We start from the raw sequence: 24,094 nt of genomic DNA on the forward strand, positions 1-24,094 counted from the left end.
AGAAAGTTACACAACATTACCGGATTTAAGTTATAACACAAAGTAATGCTCAACTGTCACAAGCACTGCATGTAATCATGAGCCAAGGAGGGGCTACAGCAAAACTTAAATAGAAATCTCTACTGGCAGGAGCCTTCAGGGAAAGGACTAGGGGAAAAGGTAACACAGCCGAGTGAGACAGGATTTGAGTGGGTGAAAAAGAACACTAAAATACTCCTGAAGGAAAAGCAAGACAAACCAGTGAAAGCACAGAGTCCACTGCGAGGCTGAAGGTTCACGCGGCAGATCAGAGCAAGCAAGGGCAGAAAAGTCCACCCGAACGACCAGGAAGGGAAGGGGCAGGACCGCCTGAAACTCCAGGTGAGGAAAGTTTATGATGGGAGAAGAGACGGAGAGTCGCGAGATGCTCTGACAATCTCCAAGTCCAGGAGCGTCTGGGGTGTAGAAACCGCAAAGGAAGAAGATACCCTCTCTACATAATAGGCACGTTTCACGTATGGCCAGAGTTGCAGAAGGAAGTCAGAGCTTTCAGGAGACGCAGGGGCAAGCCACAAGTTCAGAGAAGGGGTGCTGGGGGCATGGTTCTTGCAGAAGGAACTCCTTGATGGGAATACAAGTGAGGGTATGTGAGAGGAACCCCTGCCTGGATGGTTTCTGAGACAGGAGGGACAAAGGTGGCAGACATGAGAAGCACAGGGACTTTGAATGCAATCTGGTGTCACAGGTTCTAGGGCTCTGCTCCATGCTAGAAATAGCACCTTCCTTCAGCCTCGCCTGTCACTGGCAAGAATCATCTCCTAAGAGATGATCTTTACATCTCAACCAGCCCCGTTCCAACAGCTGAAAGAGCTGGGTTGAAAGCAGAAGATTCACTTTGTGGATGAAGTAGAAAAAACAGGAATGGGGAGAAACATGTTGGTTAGGACGGGGCCTAGAGGGTTCACTAGAACGGTCAATCTTCCACCCAAATCCCTTGCCTTATGAAGTTCCAGAAAGTCCAGGCACAGTGACCCACTGAGGGAAATTGCATCAAAGAGAAGAGGTGGAGGGGTCCTGGCTGTGAGAGCCGTGCCCCTTGGGCCAGTGCTGCTTGGAAGACTGGGTCTGTGGTGCAGGCTGAGGGCTGGAAACCAACGTGGTGGTGGGCTGTCAACAAGGCAGCGTCTGCTACTTCGGGTGCCTCCGGGGGAATGCTTCTGCCAGACTCTGAGCTGGAAGCTGCCCTTGCGGCTCCACAAGCAACTTTCTGATGGCTTTCAGTGTTACAGAAGAAAGGCCCTCAGCTGTTGGGTCAGTGTCGGGACTTGACTGGTTGGGAGAATTCTGCCCTGAGGTCACCAGTGTGACTTGTTCATCTGGTGTCCTTGATCAAGCAGCAGTGGATCCGAGAACAATTAGCTGTTTGTTCATCTGCGTGAGGCTGAGCGAGGCAGGACAGGCGATCCAGCCGGACTTAGGCTCTGGCATCGCACTCAAGGAGTCAGGATGCCGCTCCCAGGGTTTGTTTGTATGGGCGACAGGGCAAGTCCAGCGTTTCTATTGTGGATCACAGTGAATTAGTCACTGATTTGCCTTCGTTGCTCTGACAAGCTTTATTTATTTTTGCCTCTGTGACAAGGAGACACTCCCACCTTTCAATATTAAATAGATTGGGCAATTAATTATTTTTTCATTCTTTGTTTTTCCCACTCTTTCAGGTAAAAGGGAAAATGGATCGTTATGGCAAATTATAGATACTAATGAATAAAAAACAAAAAGATTAAAGAGAAGTAGATTTGTGTAAAAAAAAATATTGAATTAAAAAAAAAATGTTTTCATGTAGCAGAACTTCCTTTTACCAGCCGGTCTTGGGGACTGAGCTATCTTTCTTATGAAAGAGTATTTCTTTTCTGCGACATGATCTACTTCTCTCCACTAACCACACTTTGTCCCTTTCTAAAGAGGATGAAAGCAACACGAGGAAACTTGTTTTCAGCCTCCCTAGCCCTTGCCCCTCTTCTCTGAACCACGTGGACATTACAAAAAAAGGTGCCACAAACGGAACAGAAATGTGTTACCAGGGACGCGTCCTCAGTTCACTGCACTACTCGCTCAGCTAACCTGGCAAACTCAGCCACATCTGGCCCCCTGGCAAGTCTTGGTGGGATTCAGCCGTGCCAGTCCACAGAAGGAGCTGGCAACCCACTCCAGTACTCTTGCCTGGAGAATCCTGTGGACAGAGGAGTCTGGTGGGCTGCCGTCTATGGGGTTGCACAGAGTCGGACACAACTGAAGCAACTTAGCAACAGCAGTCCAGAGAAGCAGTGCTGAGACTGAGACCATCCCTCTGGCCTGCTGATCCCTCAAATGTGCAAAGGTCACAGGCCACAAAAACGCCTCCTCCAACACATGCAACCTTACTTGGTGTTTTCATAGTTTTTTTGTTTTGTTTTTTTTTTTCTCTCTCTCATTTTTCAGTGCTTGATTCTCTCCTTTAACAAAAACCATTTTTGTCCTCTGGCTGCTTATAAACCTCACTGGAATCCAGAATCCTGAGCACAACCTTACTTTCCTCATGACATGGGAGAAAGTACAGACTCAGGGAGATTTCAAATCTGTGGACCCGAAACCCACTGTGGATTCTGTAAGATTTAGATCTCACTGTCTCTTAGGCAGTTCAAACCGCTTCTGAAAAGAAATGCCTATTTAAATAGGCTTCCTCTATGGTTCCTGAGGTTTAACTAAGTTATCACAAATCATAAGTATATTAAAAAAAAGAAAAAAAAAGTGAACAGGAGAATAAGAATCCTAACTGCAGAGAATACGTGGAATTTCCTCCTGCAAGTCAGTAGCCAAAGGTAATACAGTAGGAAAGGAATCGTCCAGAACAGTGGTGGGAATGACAGCCACAAAGATCAGCAAAATGTATATAATGTATAACAAAGAAAACCTTAACTTTTAACAGGAGCATGGACCACAAGGAAAAATACCTAGTTCTTTGGGGTAACATAAAAAATGCATAAATATATTCTTCTTTAATAAAGGGCTTTCAATACACTCTAACTGGGGGTTTTCTTCAAAACGAATATATGATTAAAGTCAAAGTTTCAGCTGGTTCAAAAGACTAACCAAGAAATAAAGGCTTCCCTACAAACGGAGTCTCACTTTCTAGATAATAACCCTACAGTTTCAAGTACAGTTCATGCATATAAAAGCATATATATCCATTTATTTACATATGTGCATATTTTCTGGTACATGCTTAATCTATATGGAAACTGGCTATTTTCTTCAGATGTGCTCAACTATATATAAAATTCCTACAGCACTGGTTTGCATCATTGCCATGGATTGACTTACCCTTTTTTGACAGCTACTTTGTATCTTACTGAACAGGTTATCATAAACACTGATATTCCTACTGAAACAGGAGGGAAGGGGGCAGGGCACGACCTTTGAAGAATGACATGGGCCTAGGGCACAGTATCAACCGATGGGAACCAAATGGGTCCAAGATGGCAGACACGTCAACTCGACTAGGCCTTAATGCTCAGAATAAGCTCCCTGCAAACATGTCAGCAAGCTAAATGACGCACCCAGAGGTGCCATGACAGCTCCAAGGTCGACCATCAGAGACCAGAAAGTGGGCGGTGGCCCGTTCCCTGGAAATCTCAGCCGCTTCCCCAAAACATTTGGAATAATCCTCCCACTCGTTAGCTTATGAAATTACCCGGCCCATAGAAGCTAATCACAGCACATTTCGCGGCTTCCACTTGCCCTCTGCGATGGCCCACACTCTGTGGAGTGTGTTTCCTTCTGAATAAAATCCACTTCTTACCTATCACTTTGTCTCCCACTGAATTCCTTCTGCCATGAGACACAAAGAACCTGATCCTCAGTAAGTCCAAACACCAGGTGAGTGATTTTAATTAAAAGACCGTGGGTTTGAGTCTCAGGCAGGGCTTTGGCCGGGTTCGAGTCCCAGACGTGTGGGTTAGAGTCCTAATCTAAGGTAAATGGTTTCACTATGCACATACTTTGAGGTTACTTCCAAGTTTTAACTGTTATAAAAGAAGATGCAATATGCTTTCCTGCAGTGAGAGCTGCCTATCTTGTACAAATAGACCTAAAATTCCTCCAGAAAACCACCTTGCCCATCTACACTCCTTCCAACAGTGTGAAAAGTTTTCACCATCACTAGATAACATCAGAGCTTAAATTGTTTTTAATTGACAAGTGAAAAATGCCACCTCATTTTAACTATTTTTTTTCTTTCATCACTAATGAGGTCATGTTTCTTGGCTACTGTATTTTTCTCAGAATTAACCATTCATATTCTTTACTTATTTTCTTCTACCGGGTTGTTATTGTTTAATGACGCAAACATAGGAGCCCCTCGCCTAGCAAGGAAATTAGCCCATCGACTGTCATACGTATTACAAATCCTTTTCCTGATTTTCATTTGTCTGTTGACTAAAGTTTTGTTTCAGAGTGGGAGGCAGTCTTCTAGAAAGTTAGGTATTATTAAACAATATGTCAGCAGCTGTATTGAATGCAAGGTCACCAGAACTCATTGACGGAAAGCCCTTCTAGTAGGCTCTGACCGTGGGGTCACTCTCACCCAGCTTTTCTTGCCTTATCCTCAGACAGGATCCTGACTCAAAAGTGCCTGTTCCTTTTATCTAGAGGTTGCTCAAAAGCCAGTAAATACTTGTTTTATTTGTTCCCCCTCGTTCCTTGCCCAAAATTTTGGGGAGAGTCAGGAAGAAAAGAACTCATTTGATAAAATAAATTCGGCCACTTCCTAGGATTCCGTTTCCATCCTCCCAGTGATTAGCCCGAATCTTATACTCCAGGGTTCTGCACCCTGTCCCTCGTCGTCACCGGTGACATGGGTCATCAGGCTGTGCCCCCTGTAGGGCACTGGCCGGACTTGCCACCGGCACGCACAGAATGACAGGGCAGGAGTCCAGCCAACAGAGAGCTCGCCTGTACTTCTGCAGGTGGGAGACGGTGACAAAGGCCAAATCCTCACCCCCAACTTGTTCACGGTATTGCCCAGAGCTCCAAGGCTCAGAATCCTTAACTATGAGATACAGATAAATACAGGGTGTCCGAATAATAAAAGCAGCTACATAAGAGGACTCCTATATCTGCTTGCAATACAGGAGACCCGGGTTTGATACCTGGGTCAGGAAGATGCCCTGGAGAAGGGCATGGCAACCCACTCCAGTATTCTTGCCTGGAAAATTCCATGGACAGGTGTGACTGGTGGGCTACAGTCCATGGAGTGGCAAAGAGTTGGACACGACTGAGCAACTAACACACTTCATATCATAGGATTCCTATATGGTAAAAGGAATTTTTACATAGAGCAGCGCCTGGCACATGGCAAGGTTTTAAATAAACATGTGGTGTGATTTAGTCGCTAAATCATGTCCAACTCTTGCGATCCCAGGGACTGGAGCCTGCCAAACTCCTCTGTCCATGGGATTCTCCAGGCAAGAATACTGGAGTGGGCTGCCATTCCCTTCTCCAGGGGGAATCTTCCCAACCCAGGAATTGAACCTGGGTCTCCTGCATTGCAGGTGGATTCTTTACCTACTGAGCCATGAGGGAAGCCCTAAATAAACATGGTTCGTTAATGATAATGAGACCAGAGAGCAATGTAAATTAAGAGTGTGATAAAATCCAACCAGCCTTACTCCAGCACTAGGTGACCGCAGAAAAGGGAGCCCTGCGGGGTCTGTGAAGAAATGCAACAAGGAAAAGGCAGGACGTGAGAAGGAGGACTAAGATAAGCAAAGACCAGTGCTGTGTGCATTCCGAAGGCGAGGCTGGGAGGAGCCTTAAAGACACCACTTCCCCCAGACCCTGAGTAAAGCAGGGTGGGCACAACCAAAGCAGCATTGAGACAGGAGGAGGAAATGGAGACTGCCCAGGAGTTAACCTCTCAGGCAGCTGCACTCTGTTTGTTTGGAGACGAAAATGTTTACTTACTCTTTGCTCTCAAGGAATAAACTGGATCAGCTGTTATCTCAGAAAGAGAGCTAACCCGGAACAGAAGAGAGGAAAGCTGCCTTCCCAAAGTTTCTCTCTCTGGCAAATGTTTGCAAAGAGAAGCACCTTTCCCACAGAAGCCCTGCCTTACACCGTAAGGCTTCTGTGTGTGCTGTGTGCTTGGCTGTGTTCAACTCTGTGCGACCCCTGGGCTGTAACCCCCCAGGCTCCTCTGTCCACGGGGTTTCCCAGAGAAGGATACTGGAAGGGTTGCCATTTCCTCCTCCAGGGGGTCTTCCTGACCCAGGCGTCGAACCCGCATCTCTTGCACCTCCTGCGCTGGCGGACAGATTCCAGGCTTATGGGAAGGAGAATTTCTAGGTTGGCCCCTGCAGCCCCGGCTGATAAACGCTGCTAAGGCAGGGCTGGAAGCCCACCTGGCTCAGTCATTCATTTGATATTTGATGTCTGCCTACCACCTGGGCACGGCTCTCCTAAGAGAGGAGTGGCAGTCGTGGGCAGACACACAAGGTGTCCACATTCTGGGGTTCGTTCAGTGCGTGTGGGGGGCGGGGGAGGGAGGTGAGGAGTGGGAAGAGTGAGGGCCGCAGAGCAGAAGAGTAAACGAATGGATGAAGGAGGTGCCATCAGACAGGAAAAGTGCCGTGGGGAAGGTAAAGGCAAGCCCCATCCTGGGGTGGAAGGTCACTTTGAGGAAGCAGCACCAGATGACACCTGAATGAAGAGACAGATCAGCAGCAAGAAGTTCTGGGCAGAAAAAAGCAAAAATCAGAGCAAAGCAGTGGAGACTGGGAAACGCCCAGTGTGTTTCCGGCACAAAAAAAAGCCAGCGAGGCTGGAGCCCAGCGAAGGGGAAAGTGCCAGGGGCCATGCTTCCTAAACAGAACGTGACTCCATGTTCCACCTTCATATATCATGCCCACATGTCCCCCTCCCTCTGCCAAGGTCTTCATTGGCAGTGCCTGCCAGAGATTTGGTGCTAGTGGTAAAGAACCTGCCTGTCAATGCGAGAGACCTAAGAGATGCGGGTTTGATCCCTGGGTCGGGAAGATCCCCTGGAGGAGGGCATGGCAACCCACTCCAGTATTCTTGCCTGGAGAATCCCATGGACAGAGGAGCCTGGTGGGCTACAGTCCATAGGGTTGCAAAGACAAAGCAACTTGGCACGCACCAGGGGTTTAGCAGCTCCTTAGCTGCTGACACAGAATGCGTGAGGCCAGGTCTTCAGAAGGGCCCAAGGCCAGCAGGTCTCACGCAGGGATCCAGCACGGGGCCTTGGGATTCCAAGGATGGAAGGAAAGTGAAATGCTTGAGTGAGTGAAGGGTAACGAGGTACTCATGGCTCCAGTACCCAGAAAAGTCACCCTGGATATTATATATAAGGGGGGAGGGTGGATTTCAACCCACCTTCAGAGAATTTTCGTCTGACTTAAAGGAAAGATACATGCCTCCCCCTCCACCCCTTAGTTTGCCTGTGAGCTTCCAAATTAGCACTTTGGACAAAAATCAACTGGGAAGAGCAGAATTCCAAGGGAGTCCTATGTGCAAACCAAGACCAGGGGAAGGAGACAACTGCTGACGTACCACTAACCTTTTGGGATTCACGTAAGTACTAAAACAAAACAAAATGCTGTCCTAGTAAATGTCCCTAAGGATGACCCTGAGAAGCAAAACCAAACCACTGATGGTGGAAGTGAATCTCACGTAGTAGAATGATTTTTAAAGCAGTTTTTCTACCTGCTGGCATCTTTTCAAAATGCCTACTCTTTATAATCACCGTGAATATTACAGTATCAAAATAACTTGTGACTGATAATTAAGAACAGAAAATTTAAGAAGTGCCTGTTTTTCTAAGCTCTGTTTCAAGTAAATGATTTCTACTAAAATCATGCTTTCCTACAGAAATGTTGAATATAAGTAAGTTGCTCTGAAGAGCTACAGTTAACACTTTTTCCCCACTTGCCATTTATCAGCAAGGATTAATAGGCTAGTTTATATCTGACACCACACTTCTTTACTCTTAAAATAGTAAGACCGAATTTGACTGCTTTCTTAAAAAGAATGTTTGTTCCACAGTCACAAAGAATAAAACTCAATGAACTTGTCACCAAAGGTTAGGCATTTTGAACATTTCAGGTATAGTCATTTTTGGGCAAACCATCAATGCATGGGTGGAAGAATTTTATGCTTATTATATCACATGAATTCTACTCTACTAATAGTTCTAAAGGGCTTCCCTGGTGGCTCAGATGGTAAAGAATCTGCCTGCAAAGCAGAAGACCTGGGTTCGATCCCTGGGTAGGGAAAATTCCCCTGGAGTAGGAAATGGCAACCCACTCCAGTATTCTTGCCTGGGAAAGTCTATGGGGTCGCAAAGAGCCATACACAACTGAGTGATTTATCACTTCACTTCAATAATTCTAAAGAAGATGAACACCTAAATTGAATAAATGTACTTGATTTCTGGATATGGGACACACACATTGTTATCCTCAATGGCAACAGCATCTCTATATTCCGTTAGAACGTGACTTTTTGTTCAAGTTCTATGTGCAGCAATAGAGAAGGAATTTTGGTTACATGAATAAAAAGAATAAAGCATTATTTCTGAAAGACAAAGAGCTAAAACTAGAAGCTAAGAACTTAGTGTTATTTGGACTGTTATCATTTGATAGAAGAATAATTAAAAGACATTGCTTCCACTCTTGGAAGAAAAGGTATAGATCTTTGAAAATTTAATAATGTACTAATCTATACACATATTCTGCATAAAATGTGGTAAAAGTGGGTGAAACTGTTTTGCAAATTATAAAATACTGCAAACTGTAAGTGCATGTCATTATTACTGGAGTCGATTTATTCTGCCATTTATTATCACTGAAGCCCTGTCCATAATTATTTTTTTCACTGACCAGGCACAGGTCATTTAAAATAAAAATGAGCGGAAGCATCTGATCCCCTAGAAGGAGAAACAGCTAATGGAAACATGTATTCCGGGGACTTCCCTGGTGGTCCAGTGGTTAAGAATCCACCTTCCAGCACAGGGGATGTGGGTTTGATCCCTGGTCGGGGAACTAAGATTCCGCATGCAACTAAGCCCGCGCAGTAACTAGAGAGCACGTGTGCTGCAGCAACTGAACCTGTGCGCTCCAGAGCCCGTGGCCACAAGACAAAGTCCACGCGCCACAGAACAAAAAGCCTGCATGCTGCAACACACGCCCAGTGCAGCCAAAATAATTTTTTTTAAAGAAAAATTTATTCCATCCACGAAATGAATGTGTTGATTCATAATCTGAATGAAGTACCTTCCTCTGAGTCAATTCTGATTGGTTTTTCCAAGCTCTTTTTTAAATTCACCAGAACGGATGAAGCAAAAAAAGATACAACGAAAACCCGATCGTGTAATTAGCGGCCTGGAAGCCTAGAATGAAAACCATGTCATAACCAGGTCCTCGATAGGAAGGTCAGTATCAGGGTGTATCCCTTACACTTAACTCTGAAAAGTCAGCAAAGTAACATATTTAATATTTATTTATTTTTATTTTTTTTAATTTTATTTTTAAATTTTACATAATTGTATTAGTTTTGCCAAATATAACACATTTTAATATAAAATCAGCATCAGGGGATTTTTCTTCCTGTGAGCATTAATTTTTAATACTTTAACCTCCATTACTATTTTAAAAAGTATTTACTCTTCAGTCCAATGAGTTCTATCATTTTCATATAACCTTTCTATAATAGTTTTAATTGTCTAAGATGGTTTAAAATGGATAAAATTATATCCAGTAAATAAATGACTTGCCAAGAGTTACTTTGTTTCCTTTAAAAAAAAATTAAAATTGCTTGAAATGACAAATATAACTCCCAAAGTTAATTTCACACAGTAAATGATTAATCTTCATGGATTTATAAGAAGTAAAATGAGAATCAAGATATCCCTAATTTAGAGAAGAAAAACTGAGGTTCAGAGAAATAAGCACCTTGTCGAGAAGGGATCGGTGCTTAACCCACAACTCCACTGTGCTCCTTTCCCATAATCAAAGCTGCAAGGAAGAGAAACCGAATTTACAAGGGAGATTTCATAAATCCTGATAACACAAGTCAGGGTATGCTTATGTAACTTCAAACATCTTGGAATTTAACAAGCTAGAAATCCAGAGCTTGATATTTATTGAATTACACACATGCCTTTCCTTGCTCTCTTGTTTACAAGTTTACAATAAATATTTATAGGATATTTTGATTGGTGAATTCTAGCCAGTGTGCTCTCTAATGAGACTACAGCTTGTTTGGGTTTTAAAGCTTTCTGACACTTAAAAATGTTTACTTTGAGTTCCACAACAACATATGGGATCCTTTTTGTAAGCTAAATTTTATATGATTTTAAATAAAAAAAAAAAAAAGGAGAAAAAGCCTCAGAGTTAGCAGTAATATTGGATCACGAGGACTTTCTGTGTCATCCCTCTTTGTATCAATGAGGATGTAGTTTCTTATACTTAGAAGAGTTTAAAAGCACAAGCAAAATTTTTGCTCTTCGTATAACTCCAAAGTCTGTACTGTGCAACAGAGTAGAATGATTAGCAGATGTAATCCAAATGTATTGTAGGTTTCAAAGAATTTAGTCATTAAAAAAAAAAAAAAAAAGTTTGCTTTGGGTCTCTCAAAATCACAGAAAATGCTCCTTCGCTGTAAAAATGTTTATCGGTTGTACTCTCACAAAACAAAATATGAAAAATTCCTAGGTGCTGGGTTTTTCTTTGTGATAGACTAACAGTCTCCCCGACCCCCGATTCTTTGACCAACAGCACTATTATTTATAAATGAGTTAAATCAAATAGTAGATAGCCATAGCCACCATGCTGCTGCTGCTGCTGCTAAGTCGCTTCAGTCGTGTCTGACTCTGTGCGACCCCATAGACGGAAGCCCACCAGACCCCGCCGTCCCTGGGATTCTCCAGGCAAGAACACTGGAGTGGGTTGCCATTTCCTCCTCCGATGCATGAAAGTGAAAAGTGAAAGTGAAGTCGCTCAGTCGTGTCCGACTCTTAGCGACCACATGGACTGCAGCCTACCAGGCTCCTCCATCCACGGGATTTTGCAGGCAGGAGTACTGGAGTGGGGTGCCATCGCCTTCAATACTTAGCTCAAAGGTGTGAGATAAATGCTTTGCCTCAAAAGGATAACCCAGAAACCATGTTCCGCCTTCCCTGATGCACATGGAACCTTCCAGAACAGCCGGCAGGCAGTGCACTGTCCGTGTGACACACTAACACCTTAAGAATACCCAAAATCTGAGTTAACACGTCAGCTTTTGACAAGGAAGAGCTGTCCTCAACAAACACATCAGGGTACCTTTGGAAGGAAGTCAGACATCCCTCCGGCCATTTCCGTCCCTAAGAAAGAGACAAATCACACTTTCCCCATCAACCCAGCACGTGTTGTCAAATTAGCCTGCTCCTCCTGAAGTTCTGAGGGTCAAGCTGGATCACAGGTTGAGAGGAGAGGGCAGCACAAATGAGAAAGAACCAAGCGACGGAAACGGCACATCCACACACGGTCATCAGTTTCAGCTTCGTCCACGTCGTCACCCGGAACAGACCCCAAAACTACAGAACTGCATTTTCCTGGGTCTGCCAAAATTTAAGCTGCTACATGAATTTGTTGACTTAGGCCCATTATTAGAATAATTATTATTTTTTCATCACAATCATTAAACTTACAAAACTCATTTTATTAATGAAATTAGACAGAGGAAAGCAAACTGACTTCATTTCCAAAACGAATTTTAATCTATTCATAGTTGGCTGCCCAGGGGTCAGGAGTGAGAAGCACATGGAGGCCGAGGACAACAGAAAAGTGTGACTGACTGATTTCATGCTGTACATTAAGGGTGCTGACCTGTTGAATCTCCAGGGCTTACAACACAGGTAAGGTAATCAATAAACATTAAAATAATCAGTTCATGCAATATGGCTGAGGTCTCTTTGCAAGAGGGCCTTTAAAAAAGAAATAGGTAACAAACAGTAAATAGTTGTATTCCCTTAGATATGCCTTGATTTATGAATCCATGCACTTCCACACACTCAAGCTTCATCTGGCATACTTCCAGAGTTCTTAAAAGGGTCTTCCTGCCTCCATCCTCTCAGCCTTTTCCGAAGCACATTGCTATTAAAATGACCTTCTCTATAACTATGTTGGATTACATCTGCCCTTCTCACCCCAGGTTCTGCATTCTTATTGGGCTCGTTTATCACTTCATGGGAAATAGATGGGGAAACAGTGGAAACAGTGTCAGACTTTATTTTTGTGGGCTCCAAAATCACTGCAGATGGTGACTGCAGCCATGAAATTAAAAGACAGTTACTCCTCGGAAGGAAAGTTATGACCAACCTAGATAGCATATTCAAAAGCAGAGACATTACTTTGCCAACAAAGGTTCATCTAGTCAAGGCTATGGTTTTTCCTGTGGTCATGTATGGATGTGAGAGTTGGACTGTGAAGAAGGCTGAGCACCGAAGAATTGATGCTTTTGAACTGTGGTGTTGGAGAAGACTCTTGAGAGTCCCTTGGACTGCAAGGAGATCTAACCAGTCCATTCTGAAGGAGATCAGCCCTGGGATTTCTTTGGAAGGAATGATGCTAAAGCTGAAACTCCAGTACTTTGGCCACCTCATGCGAAGAGTTGACTCATTGGAAAAGACTCTGATGCTGGGAGGGATTGGGGGCAGGAGGAGAAGGGGACGACAGAGGATGAGATGGCTGGATGGCATCACTGACTCAATGGACGTGAGTCTGGGTGAACTCCAGGAGTTGGTGATGGACAGGGAGGCCTGGCGTGCTGCGATTCATGGGGTTGCAAAGAGTCGGACACGACTGAGCGACTGAACTGAACTGAACTGAAGAAACATGGCACACAGATTATAAAAACCGACCGTGGCAGGCAGATAAACAGATTGGAAGGATGGATGGATGGGAGGGCGGGAGGCAAGCTGGGATGCTGGCTGGTTTGTTGAATCAATGAACAGACATAAAGAGGGAAACAGAGAAAGATCTTAAGATAGACCCCAGATATTCACCCAGGATATCTTCATTAACCAATTTATCAGTTATCTGGAGAATACTTTTTCTGTTCTCTGAGCCCTTTGCTTTGGCTCACAGGCCTTCATGAGAGCTTTGATTTCATTTTAACCCCTAGGCTTGGGTGAAAGACACTCCGACACTCCCCCAGAGAGACTCTCAAGAGAGTCCCCTAGGATTCCTGCGTGGAGAGGGAGATTGAGACAACGCCTCTTTACTCAGGCCAAGCTCCTTAGCTTGCAAACCTTGCCTTTCTCCATCTGGCCTCTGCTGTTCTCAGTCAGCTTCATCTATCACTAATTCTCATTCCCCAAGGATGAGCCCCTGGTAGCTCCCCAACCATATCATGATACGTCTACTTCCATGTCTTTTCAAATGATGGTTTTGCTTTTCTGCCTGCTTGATAAATTCCAACGTGGTTCTGAACATCCAGTTTATAAATTATCCCATGTCACACCCTGGGAAAAGTTGGTTATTCCCTTCTCTAGATTAGCTCTGTTAACTCTCCCATAAATATAACTGCACCAATCACATGTCCTGTCTATGAGTTTAAATTAATATCTGAGAGCAGGAACTTTGTCTTAATTTGTTTCTGTTCTCTTAGCACCCAGCACAGTTTGGACACACTGGGGTAGCTTCAGATGTTGTCAAGTTACAAGGCAAAGGGAATAGTGACTATTAACCAAGAGACGAGATAAGAAATAAAAACTGACTGTTTTGTGTGACGGAATTTGTTTCATTTCAGTTCAGTTCAGTCACTCAGTTGTGTCTGACTCTTTGCAACCCCATGAATAGCAGCACGCCAGGCCTCCCTGTCCATCACCAACTCCTGGAGTTCACCCAGACTCACGTCCATCGAGTCAGTGATGCCATCCAGCCATCTCATCCTCTGTCGTCCCCTTCTCCTCCTGCCCCCAATCCGTCCCAGCATCAGAGTCTTTTCCAATGAGTCAACTCTTCACATGAGGTGGCCAAAGTACTGGAGTTTCAGCTTTAGCATCATTCCTTCCAAAGAAATCCCAGGGCTGATCTCCAGAATGGACTGGTTGGATCTCCTTGCAGTCCAAGGGACTCTCAAGAGCCTTCTCCAACACCACAGTTCAAAAGCATCAATTCTTCGGTGCTCAGCCTTCTTCACAGTCCAACTCTCACATCCATACATGACCACTTGAAAAACCATAGCCTTGACTAGATGGACCTTTGTTGGCAAAGTAATGTCTCTGCTTTCCAATATGCTATCTAGGTTGGTCATAACTTTCCTTCCAAGGAGTAAGCGTCTTTTAATTTCATGGCTGCAGTCACCATCTGCAGTGATTTTGGAACCCAAAAAATAAAGTATGACACTGTTTCCACTGTTTCCCCATCTATTTCCCATGAAGTGATGGGACTGGATGCCATGATCTTCGTTTTCTGAATGTTGAGCTTTAAGCCAACTTTTTCACTCTCCACTTTCACTTTCATCAAGAGGCTTTTTAGTTCCTCTTCACTTTCTGCCATAAGGGTTGTTTCATTTAGAGATGCTCAAATTTCAAACTTCCAGTAAGATGTGCCCCAAAGGGAACCAGAAAGTTGGGAAAGCTGGGTGTACAGCTGGGGAAAGGGGTTAGGGTTAAAGACAGTCATTTGGGAGTTTTTACATAGGCGGCAGTGGAAGGTATGGGTGGATAAAGAGGATCTGATAAAAGACAAGAGAAGAACCTTACAGAAAAGCTCTGGGAAATAACATGGGAAAGAACCTAGAGAACTTAAGAGGCCAAAGGTGTTAAAAAGTTAACATTAGAAGGTGCATCAGCCATGTGAGTGTCCCACAATGCTCATGTGGGATGGACGTTAAATGGAGATGATGGATTTTACACGTTGGGGAAATGAAGTGCAGAGAAAAGTAAGACGCCACTGAGAGCAAATTCAGTGGAGGGAAAGGACCAGGACAACACAGACTGTGGCTGCTGAGAGTGAACGAGTATCTTTCATCCTGACTCATCACTGAGATGGTGTGCGTGGATGGAAGATGGCTTCAGCAGGAAGCCTTCAGTGGCTGCCTAAGTGGGGAGTGAAGGAAGGCGTGATGGGGAGGTATGATGAGAAGGCATCAGCAAATGAGCAAAGCAGGAAGGATGCTCCTCTGCCCACTGCAACCTTTTACTTTACATTTGGGGCAAGATGTCCCTGGGAAAGTGCTTCCATGATTCCTATTGGGGATAAATTCTTACCCCGCCCCTCCCTTCCTCATGTTTCTGTAGAGGTAAGAGAACATCAGCTTCCCAAGAAGGGGCAAGTCGCTGCATTCCCCGTTACTTCTCCTTGAGAAGAAGCAATTTATCTGATTTTTATGTTTGGGGAAAGTTAATGAGCATGTCGACCTCATCACCTTCCTCCCGTAGAATCAGAGGCGGCACAGAACCTCCTTTTCATTTTCAATAGCCCGCCACAGCTGGGGAAGACTGGGCTGTCGAGCTCTGCCTGTAGCTGAAGGGCCAGATTATATCCAAGGGGCTGTATTAGGAAACCCACGTGGTCACAGATGTAAACCAATTTGGTTGACAAACTCAAATGAGAACCAACCAGCTCGTGTTCTCCGGTTCAGTCCTACTGATAGTAAGGCATACGGTATGTGCATCACGTGTCTGACTCCTCTGTTTGCCTTTCAACTAGACTGGAATTCAAGGGGAGAATGTGTATTTAATTACAACCACCTTAAAGCTAACTTTCAAGGAGACTGTTGCTGCTACTGCCAAGTTGCTTCAGTCGTGTCCGACTCTGTGCGACCCCACAGACGGCAGCCCACCAGGCTCCCCTGTCCCTGGGATTCTCCAGACAAGAACACTGGAGTGGGTTGCCATTTCCTTCTCCAGTGCATGGATCAGATCAGATAAGTCGCTCAGTCGTGTCCGACTCTTTGCGACCCCATGAATCACAGCACGCCAGGCCTCCCTGTCCATCACCAACTCCCGGAGTTCACTCAGACTCACGTCTATCGAGTCAGTGATGCCATCCAGCCATCTCATCCTCTGTTGTCCCCTTCTCCTCTTGCCCCCAATCCCTCCCAGCATCAGCATCTTTTCCAATGAGTCAACTCTTCGCATGAGGTGGCCAAAGTACTGGAGTTTCAGCTTTAGCATCATTCCTTCCAAAGAACACCCAGGGCTGATCTCCTTTAGAATGGACTGGTTGGATCTCCTTACAGTTCAAGGGACTCTCAAGAGCCTTCTCCAACACCCACAGTTCAAAAGCATCAATTCTTCGGCACTTAGCCTTCTTCACAGTCCAACTCTCACATCCATACATGACCACAGGAAACACCATAGCCTTGACTAGACGAACCTTTGTTGGCAAAGTAATGTGAAAAGCAAAAGTGAAATCGCTCAGTCGTGTCCGACTCTTCACGACCCCATGGACTGCAGCCTACCAGGCTCCTCCACCCATGTGATTTTCCAGGCAAGAGTACTGGAGTGGGTTGCCATTGCCTTCTCCAAGGAGACTGTTAGAGACACAGAAATATAAGGTCTCCAGTTCTCATCTGCCAGTTAAAGGGGTGAGAGTGACTAATACCTAAAATCCTTTGTGTGTGCACACGCGCTCAGTCGTGTCTGACTCTTTGCACCCCTCTGGACTGTAACCCGCCAGGCTCCTCTCTCCACGGGACTTTAAAGGCAAGAACACTGGAGTGGGTTGCCATTTCCTCCTCTAGGGGATCTTCCTGACTCAGGGATCAAACCCACGTCTTTTGTGCCTCCTGCATTGGCAGGCAGATTCTTTACCACTGTGCCACATGGGAAGCCCTCAAATTCCTTTCATCCATCTCTAAACATTCGTGTGTTCTTGTATACAAGCGCATAAGATATAAGCAGGGGGAATCAGGAGTCAGAGACATCCGAGGAGCAAAAGGAAGTAAAGATTTCAAGTAGAAGCAGGCAGGTAACCACATAGTTCAGCAGAAAAGCCTCCTGGGATGAAGGCAGATTGAGAGATCAGAGGGTGGGTACCTTATCAAGAGCAATCTCCAAGAGAAAAACGGATCAAAAGAATGAAGACCACTGTACATAAACAAGAACGTATATACACGCCTACAGACATAGAGGAAATGACACAGGCAAACCAAAGAAACAAAGCATCCACCTGGAAAAAAAATTCCTCCCCATTCCACTGATGAGAAATCTATGCTTATATAAGCCTGTTCCCTCACTAGATTACAAAACTTGGTGCCTCTGCATCTAAATTTTCCCAGGGCGGCGGGGAACGAAACAGCCACAAAATGCTTAAAGGAAAATGCTAAGGACTGTTTGGCTCAAAGACCAAAACAGAGACTTTTAACTGAGCTGAGGACGGTAGAATGTTATTTTGCTCTCTTGTCCCTTGGAAGCTCTGAGACCTTTTCAGTTCCAAGATTCCATATGCCAGGGGCGTAGGTGAGGAGGGGTTCCAGGCTGTGAGCGCCATGGGGACCGTGATGATCTGGGTCAGGTCAAGGCACTCATGGCCTGAGGACCAATGCATTTCATCCGATTCATCAGTGAGCACCTCTGGGAACAGAGGGGAAGAAAGCTTTTTTTTTTTCCAGCTGCTGTAAACAGAAATCTCAGTGAGCTCTGTCCTGAATTCTTGCACAGGAAATCTCTGCTCACCTGCCTTCTGAGACGCAGGTCTCTGGCAGGCACCCTCCAGAGGCCCAGGTGAGATGCGGTCCATGCAGAGAAATTGGTTGCTATGTGTTTCATTGTGGCAACCTCGATCCACGAGGGCAAAGCCGATCCACCCGGGCTTTCAGCTATAATCCCCCCCGGAATCTCTCCCTGCTGTTCCAGGGATAATTGTCTGGTTATCCCCGAGGCCAGTTCTTACAGCTTTCACATAAAAATCACCTCTTGCATAAGACATGAAATTTAAAATCATCCCTTCGTAGCTATCACTGAGTCACTCTGTTACCTCTGGGACAGATATAAATTATGCATTCTTTGAGTCTCAAAATTTGAGAGGCACAGGGGGACAGAGAAGGATCTCATTGGCATATATATACATATACATATATATATAATATATATGGCGTTTCAGAAAGAAACAATAACTTGTATGATATTAACTGCTCCAGAGGCTCCCTGCATGGTCAAGAAAATTGCATAAAGCGTGAGAAACTAACAGCAGGCTTGCATGCTAATGACGGCTGGTGACAAGGACTTGTTGAATGTCACTGCTTCCTGTCCTCACGCTGCTTGTTGTCCTTATCTCAGCGACATCTCCACAACTGATGCAGCCCCAGGAGTGAGCATTCTTCTGGGCATCGGTGACCACGAGGGCACTCAGCAGGGCCTGCATTCAAACCCTCTGCGTGCCTTTGCCAGCCCTTCCCCCAACGCCACTCCTTGATACCGAGAGTCCTCCGTCTGTACCCTGGAGATGGGTAGGGATCCTCCGGAGCTAGTTTGATTTTTACCCCTTGGTGCCACCCAGGCCCGCGAACACGTGGCTGTTCCTATTTCAGAGAGGGTGTGCCATGTTCTTAATTAGCATGAGGAAAATGCAACGGCTGTCACCGGGAGAAAAAAGGGATCTGTGTGTTGTGGTGCTCGCCTGCGACAATGACCTGTTTCACACCAGCATCTGGCCGGTGTTGATGAGCTCTTCCAGACGTGTGTGTGTGGGGCGGGGGGGGCAGCACGGCCCAGCAAGTGCGTTACCCAGACGCCCACGGAGCGCTACAGATGTTCCATGCCACAGTCCACATTCAACACGGACCTGACTCATTTTTTCCCATTGTTATTCTAATAAAAGAACCTTCCTGAGAGAATCAAGGGTCTGATTCTCGTTTACCTCAGAGGCCTCAAATAATCTGCGTGCATGCTTGCTCAGTTGTGTCCAACTCTTTGTGACCTCATAGACTGTGACCCGCCAGGCTCTGCTGTCCATGGGATTTCCCAGGCAAGAAAACCAGAGCTGAGTTGCCACTTCCTCCTCCAGCAGATCGTCCCAACCCAGGGATGGAACTCATGTCTCCTGCATAGGTAGGCAGACTCTTTACCACTGCACCACCTAGGAAGCCCGCCTGAGATAACCTGAAGGCAAATGAAAGAACAGCATCCTCCCAGATCAGTCTCACCACTGAGGTTAACTCCATTGCGTGGTCTCTAAGAGCTGCTGGTGACTGTTGGAGGAGTTTCCTGACTGATGGGAAAAATGAAACAAACTTCAGTCTCCTGCTTGAAAGGCTTCCCTTGGGGAAAATGCACCGTGTAATGTTAACTTTTCAATTTAAAAATTACAGACATATGGAAACTACTGCTCCCCTCACCACAAACAGGAGGGAAAATCACTGTCCAGATGCTAAAACATGTACCACTGTCGCCGAAAACATCCACCAATTCTGTATGAAATGCCTGAAGCATTTCATTGACCTAATGAGGTTACTGCCAGGGATACAAATAAGGAGAAGAGAGAACGAAACTGAGAAAGAATTTTGTGTGTGAATTGCCATATTTCTCCTGTCATTTCACCAATTTCCTTCTTCAAAATTACAACATGGACTGCAGATCTTCAAGGCTAGTACTTCGTATGGCAGAGCGAGTTCTATTTAAAATGTAATACATGTGTCCATCTGATAGGAGAGAACAAGGGCCCACGGGAGAGGTTTTTCAGATAGGGACAGGGTTGTGTGTGTGTGTTAGTCTGTAGCCCGCCAGGCTCCTCTGTCCATGGAATTCTCCAGGCAAGAATACTGCAGTGGGTTGCCATTCCCTTCTCCAGGGGATCTTCCAAACCCAGGTCCCTGCATTACAAGCAGAGTTTTTTCCTTTGGAGCCACCAGGGAATCCCCTGCGTGGGGTCTTAGAAAGGTATAAAGATGCCAATCAGGAAAGTGAACCACAGAAAGGCTACTCCCAGCCGCTTAGTCAAAGTGTGGTGCGGTGAGCTGATTTTGCAAAGCAAAGAGTTCTTTCAGCCTGAGCCCTTGCGGCATGTACCACTCGGGTACCTTGACCTCCGTGGCACAATCCATCAATTTCTACTAAAATTAATGATGTGGGTTGAAATCAGAGCTTGGAAGACACTGATGGAAATGGTTTGATGAGTGAGCCACGCATACCACTTCCTAAGTTTCCCATCGTGGTAATTCACTGTGAGACATGGGCGGACACATAGAATGCTAGCGCTTCCACTGCTGATCAAAATAGACGCTTCGTTTTCCACTTTAATCCCAGCCAGAGCATCTGTACCGTCTCAACACCTGTCATGCTTGAATTATCCATCAAGAGGAACCACAGGTTTCCAAAAAACACACTTTATCATCATAGGGGATTCCTTGCTTGAGAACCATGACACAGATATTTACGCCAATTTGCTGCTGAGACACGAGGCACGGAAGATCCAGGACACTCAGGATGCTGCCACAGTGACTGACATCAGGACCGGGTACTGTCAATGGCACCATGCCTGGACCTGCCGGATGCTCTAGGAACTAAGCATCAGACTGAAATGGGATGGAGAGGGAAACGGACTAACGAAAGCCGGATGTTCTCACGCCTTCCCTCGTGGAAGTTTCTGCAAAGTAAGGTCTGAAAACACAGACGAGACTAAGACGATATACAAGGCTGTGGAATACAGAAGACAAACAGGACCAGGAAGACTCAAGAGGAGCTCTTTTTGGCCGGTTGAGAGGCAGGCAAAGCGGGTGCAGGGGCAGTAACAACAGGGAGAACAGGATTCCTGGAGGAGGGCACAGGGAAGAGGCAGCTCACTGCTTTACAAGGTTTGGGCTCAAGTTCACCTAGGACTTGACCAGGGGTTCAGAGTCCATCAGTCAGTGCAGGGAACAGGGGCTCAATCCCTGGTCGGGGAAGATTTCAGGTGACAGGGAGCAACTAAGCCCATGCGCCATGACTACTGAAGCCTGCGTGCCTGCAGCTTATGCTCCACAACAAGAAAAGCCTCTGCAATAAGGAGCCCATGCATCACAACTAGACAGTAAGAGTCCCCGCTGGCCGTAACTAGAGAAAGCCCATGGGCAGCGACAAAGACCCAGTGCAGCCGAAAATAAAAGTGAATAAAGTTCATCTAAACCAACTCAGGTTCGACCCCTGGGTCGGGAAGATCCCCTGGAGAAGAAAATGGTCACCCACTCCAGTATTCTTGCCTGGAGAATCCCATGGACAGAGGGGCCTGGTGGGCTACAGTCCATGGGCTCACAAAGAGTCAGACACGACTGAGAGTGCCCAAACTGAATTTTAAATTTAAGTACCTATAACTAAAGAATAGTTTTGACTTTGAAAGAAAAAGTGCAGGTGTCAGGTATGGAGTGAATCACCTGGTCCTCTGATATATCACTTTACTGAGAATACACATCAGTATAAAAGACCTCCTGAAAGGAGACAGGCCAGCGTATGGACCTCTCATTTCGGCTTATAATGAGAACTACGAGGGAGCTTGACTCCCACCTGACACTTTCCATCTCCGAGGCCCCCTTGGAAGCAAGCGCTGCCTGCTGATGGGTGAGAGCTGCGAGGAAAGCCTGCCAAAGTGAGGGGTTTCCCGCGACCAGCCAGGCCCGTCTCAGGAGGCCCTGACACCATGCTCTCGCAGCCATCCACACCTGCCTCTGACGAGCGGAAAACACGTCAGCTCCTCTCTGGACAGAGGTAAGTGACACAGGAGACTTCAGGAGTCGGCCTTCAGGCTGTATCTTCCAAGCACCTAAAAGCAGTGTTGGTACAGTATTCCTAAGAAGTGGAGGTGGGAGCTGGACTGTGAAGAAAGCAGAGCACCGAAGAGCTGATGCTTTTGAACTGTGGTGTTGGAGAAGGCTCTTGAGAGTCCCTTGGACTGCAAGGAGATCCAACCAGTCCATCCTAAAGGAGATCAGTCCTGAGTGTTCATTGGAAGGACTGCTGCTGAAGCTGAAACTCCAATACTTTGGCCACTTGGTGCAAAGAACTGACTCATTTGAAAAGACCCTGATGCTGGGAAAGAGTGAAGATGCAAAGAGAAGGGGACGACAGAGGATGAGATGGCTGGATGGCATCCCCGACTTGATGGACATGAGTTTGGGTGAACTCCGGGAGTTGGTGATGGACAGGGAGGCCTGGTGTGCTGCAGTCCATGGGGTCACAGAGAGTCAGACACGACTGAGTGACTGAAGTGAACTGAAGAAGTGCCCAGCCTTCATGCTGACCCAGCAAACCTTGGGCTTTTCTCAAGAGTCTTGTGTTACACAATGCTTTTACACTGCAGTTATCACCCAATGACTGTTTATCCTGGTGCCTCAGAACAGCGGGACCAGGACTGTCATCAGAAGAGTAAGACACAGATTCCTCAGTCATTCAGCAAAGTGCTGGCTGAAGTCCTCTTTACCCAATAAAACGTCTGCCTGGGATTTCAGGATTTTATACCAGGTTCTCCTTTGTAAAATCAATGTGCCATGACCTTCTCCTAGTTACAAGGGATGAACATGTGCACCATGAGTTTATCTATAGGGCTAAATCCCTGGGAAGGACATTCTAGAACTACATTGCAATATGTAAGTTCCTAAAGACTGAAAAGAAAAAAAAACATGAAATAATTTACATTCTGTTGTGAAGTATCAACTTCGTAGTCTAATAAGAAACTTGTGAGAGGAGAAAATGAAAATAAAAATATTTTCTTCAATTAAAAAGACAACTCAGGGAGAATTGTTGAGAATGAAGAAAATGAGATCTTAAAAAGCAGGCAGAATAGCTGCCTAAATCTGCTTCCCAGGTGACACTAATGGTAAAAGAACCCCCCCACCCCCACCCCACCGATGTAGGAGATGCAGGTTCAATCCCTGGGTCAGGAAGATCCCCTGGAGGAGGAAATGGTAACCCACTCAGTAGTTTTGCCTGGAGATTCCCATGGAGAGAGGAGCCTGGGGGGCTACAGTCCACGGGGTCGCAAATGAGTCAGACGTGACTGAAGTGACTTAGCACAGCACACCGCTGCCTAACAAAGGCATAGCCAGTCCCACCACTTTCCCACTTAGACTGGCCCCAAATCCTTAACAGGAACTCTTGCCATAAGACACCAGAAGCTATCTGGATGGTTAAACGGAGTGAAGTGGAGTAGCTCATCTCTCCTGCTTTTAAGACCTGACCCATCCATCATTCACGTCTCTCCTTTCTTCAGGGAATCTTCCCACACCAAATGGGCTTAGGTTCCATGCAGGGTGATCTCACAGGCCTCTGTGCTTTTTCTTGATATAAATCACACCTGCACTTATTTTTCCACATCTCTTGACCCCCCTGGATCTGAGCTGTCCAGTATCGTAGGCCCTAGTTCACGCGTGGCTACTGAGACTTGAAATGCAGTGAGTTCAAATGGAGATGCGCTTTCATGTAAGATACACGTTGATTGGATTTGGAAGGCATTATGTGAATTCTGCTAGAAGGATGCAGCCTGGCTGACACCTCGATTTGAGTGCACTCCATTAAATCCTCTGACCTTTGGTTCTATTAGAGAAGACATGTGGGTTGTTTTAAACCCACTGTGGCTGCTAGAAGGTGGACCTATATGGATTACATAGTATTTCTGCTGGATGGAAAGCAAAAGTCAAGTCACTCAGTCGTGTCTGACTCTTTGTGACCCCATGAATTGTAGCCTACCAGGTTCCTCTGTCCTTGGGATTTTCCAGGCAAGAGTACTAGAGTGGGTTGCCATTTCCTTCTCCAGGGGATCTTCCCGACCCAGGGATTGAACCTGGGTCTCCTGCACTGCAGGGAGACTCTTTACCGTCTGAGCCACCAGATGGAACTGGGGTCAGTTATAAGCTCCAAGAGGTCACGGCTCCCTGCCTTGCCCCATCACACACTCTGGCTCAAGCTAGCTAGTTCAAAAGAGCAGGAATGAAGGGAGCAATTTAAATAGAGTTCCTCTCCTTTCAGAAATCTGTAATCCACTCATTACTCTGATAAACATTCTATTCTATTCTAAAATTTGCAATCCACTCATTACTCTAAGCCAGGTACTGTGAAAGGCCCCGAGGACACAGAAATAAACAAGAAGTGGTTGCCAGGGGC

The 24,094-nt window shown here is 45.8% G+C and overlaps 1 protein-coding gene across 7 annotated transcripts in view; it reads right to left on the bottom strand.

The window, feature by feature from the left end:
• Positions 1-24,094, bottom strand: part of ENOX1 (ecto-NOX disulfide-thiol exchanger 1) — a 513,658-nt gene that overhangs the window by 431,600 nt on the left and 57,964 nt on the right. The window lies entirely within an intron of this gene.

Source organism: Bos grunniens, chromosome 12, assembly GCF_055505025.1.
Source record: "Bos grunniens cultivar Pamir isolate PY7600 chromosome 12, Bosgru_T2T1.0, whole genome shotgun sequence".
Classification (NCBI taxonomy): domain Eukaryota; kingdom Metazoa; phylum Chordata; class Mammalia; order Artiodactyla; family Bovidae; genus Bos; species Bos grunniens.